The sequence below is a fragment of the Pinus tabuliformis genome, chromosome 6, assembly GCF_031772625.1.
Source record: "Pinus tabuliformis cultivar Carrire ecotype Pingquan chromosome 6, CPIR1, whole genome shotgun sequence".
NCBI lineage: Eukaryota > Viridiplantae > Streptophyta > Pinopsida > Pinales > Pinaceae > Pinus > Pinus tabuliformis.
The window spans coordinates 1,970,431,913-1,970,435,382 of NC_142292.1; the positions used below are offsets into that span (position 1 = coordinate 1,970,431,913).

The 3,470-nt window shown below is 36.8% G+C and overlaps 1 pseudogene; it reads right to left on the reverse strand.

The window, feature by feature from the left end:
* Nucleotides 1-3,062: 3,062 nt before the first annotated feature.
* LOC149267090 (U6 spliceosomal RNA) lies at nucleotides 3,063-3,172 on the reverse strand (annotated as a pseudogene).
* Between the last annotated feature and the right edge of the window lie 298 nt (nucleotides 3,173-3,470).

A 3,470-nucleotide genomic window follows, 5' to 3' on the forward strand; every position in this document is an offset into this window, starting at 1 on the left:
CCTCTCTAGTGCGACTTATCCATTTATGGAAGCTCTCCATGAGTAGATGTCTCCACTCCTTACCCTCTACAAGTGCTGCTCCACATCATCTAAGTTCCTCCTTAGGAACTCAAAGCTCCTCAACCACATGCACCTGAAGCTCCCTCTCAAGGGAACATCTCATGGCCTTCTCTTCATCGAATTTCACATCCCTGGCGAACCATTGTCATCTTGTTGTCGGTAAGTACACCAGATAGTTGTGAGGCGTATCATGTACCCCACAAAATCTGCAACTTTGTTGTTGGATCAAGCTTATTCCATTCATCTTTGGTTACATGGCAGTATATTGATGAACCAAAAATCCTAAAGTGACCCACATCTGGTTTCTTCCTTGAAAAAGCCTCTTCTAGTGTACTCATCCCAAGAATTCGATGAGGGCTTTTATTCTACAAATAAACAGTTGTGTTGCATGCCTCGACCCACAAGTGTAGTGGTAGGCCCTGATCATGAAACATCACCCGTGGTGCCCCTACTATGCTTCTATTCTTCCTTTCATCCATCACATTCTGTTGTGGGTTATGAGGTGTTATCAACTATTTCCGAATGCCTTCTACCACACATAAGTTTTTAAAATCATTCGACACATACTCTCCATCGTTATCACTCCTGAGAGATTTAACCTTCCTTCCAATATTTTTCTCGGCCAATGCTTTAAATTCAAAAAACTTTGCAAAAGTATGATCTTTCTTCTACATGAAGAAGATCTAACATATACAAGAAAAATCATCAACAAATATAACATAATACATGTTCTTGGTTGTGGATGTTGTCAAGAACGGACCACGCACATCTGAATGGGCCGAGGATCACCTATGCTTGATTGTATTTGTCGTGAAAGGAAGATTTGGTGTATTTTCCTAAAGTACACCCTTTGCATGTGTCAACTGGCTCTAGTGTACATTTGGGAAGACCGGTAGAAATTTTTTGCATGATTTTTAAAGCACCATGACGCAAACGACCCGACCTCTTGGGCCAAAAATCACATTGTCTCGGCTCTGCACCCTCTCTGCTTTCATGCTTAAGGCAGAATAATCTTCTACTTCCAACTTAAATATATTCTTCACTCGAAACCCTGTCCTCTTTACCTGTCCCGTGGCTATGTGATGAAAGAACGCCTTTCCCTTACTAAAGATCACAACATAGCCTCTATCCTCCAACATGGCAACAAATACCAAGTTCTTCTTCAAACCAAGAACATACATAACATGTCGCAAAGTGAGGGGAGAACCTGACTCCCTCTGAAAGGTAGTTGTACCAAGCCCGGTAGCACTATACCTCCCATCATCACCCATATTGATATGCATTTAGAGATCCTTCTCCTCCAATTTACTGAAGAACTCTTTGTTACCAGTCATGTGGAAAGAAGCTCCACTGTCCAGGTACCGTATACTACCCATCATTGTTGACACCATACATGCAATTAGGTTAAAGTCTAGTTCGAATTGTGAGGCAAGAACCTCACCTGCCGCTCCTCCTGAGGGCTTAAAACCCCGACTATCTATATTGCATTAACCAGAAGGTCTAAGAAGAAAATACAATGCTTGTTTGTCCTGAACAATTCTTGCACTAGCACAATCTAACTGTCTACCTCACAAGCCAGCTCAAGCCAACACTTAGCCAATTCTGTTGCTTGCTAACCCCCTACTTTCTTTTGCAATTCCTATAGTAATTAGCCCATATTTAATTGGAAAATCCACTCTCCATAACTGCACAATCCAAACATAGGTCCTCAACTAATTGCATGCACCATCTATAAAATTTAGAAAATTATACAACTGATAGTACATTGTCCCTGAACTCTAATCTCAACCGGGTCTTCATCTAAACTGACATGCATGAATTATTTGTGAGTGAATATTTAGTTAACTGGTGTGGTACTGGTGATGCACTCATGCATTACTCCACTACTAGACCTCTACTAGTTCCTCTAACAATTAGAACTAGTTTAACTGACTATAACTCAGTCAGACTGAGTTACCTAATTACAACTCAAAAGAACTCAACCTAGGCCCCTAAAATTTAGGAATCACTCTACATGATTCCAGATAGACTTCCAAATCGAATTTCCTAATTCAATTAAGTCAGTTTAACTTAATTAACAATTACAAGTTGCTATGAGAATAGAATTTCGATTTAATTCACAACTTAACGCAAGGAAAAATTAAATTGGAATTTATTGTTGTTATTTTTAACAGGTATATCCCTCAGGTGGCAAGCACGAGACATGAAACTAACACGATGTCAATGAAAATCCCAAAGCCTAATGAGCAAAGCGATTGACCAGGAGTAGGAAACAACAATGAGGAGAAGCGGTGAAACCTTGAGTGCCATAGAAACTCAAAACCCACGTAGAGAGGGAAGCAGAACCCCAAGCCCCACATAAACCTGAAACCCACCACACAAACACCAAACATAGAGAGCATGTAAGGAAATGAAAAAAAATACCAAGTAACAGGTCAAAGGCCACAAGCATCATGGACGTGGAGGTTTGGAACCATGGATCCATGGCAGCTAAGGTTCCAGCTGCCCCACTCCCAAGACCATGCAATTGAGGTTATTTTCAAATTTATATATAGTTTAGAATTATGCTAATTGGGGTGAACTCACAACAAATCATACTCTACTCATGCGTTTATGCCACCTTGTTTCTCTTTTATACCAATTGTGATCCAGGCGTATGCATAGGCCATTTCAGTGTATGACCACATGAAATCAAAGAATTTGTATGAAGTACTAGAAATAAACCCCAACACAACTACAAAAGATAGAAAAAGGGCTTATAGAAGGCTAGCCAGGGAGTTCCATCTTGATCACATGGCTTCTCCTCACAATAAAAATATGAACACCCAAATGTTTTTAAGGATACACAATGTGTATGTCACTTTCTCGAATCCAAATGACTGTGCGAAATATCACTGCTAGTGTTCAGATCCACTGTGGGTTCCCATTACATGGAAAACTTTAGAAATTAACAACAAAAATGCACAAATGTCATACATAGTGCCAATTGTATTCTATGTGCAAAAGAATTGAGTCATTTCTTGAATTGTGCATATCATCCTTGCATAGGGGCCATGCTAATATTCTTTGTATGCCATCCTAATTTAAATTTTTATATAATCATAATTTAGATTTATATAATTTATTTATTCATCACTGTAGATTATATATAATAATATATAAATTTTAATATATTTATAGAATTAAGTTAGAAAAGTTAATCATTTGAATTATAATATATAATTAATATTAGTTATTTAATATTTTTATTACATTATGAATGTTAGGTTATATAATAAAAATTAATATATATATATATATATATATATATATATATATATATATATCTATATATATATATATATATATATATATATAGATAGATATATATATATATATAATATATATATATATATATATATATATATATA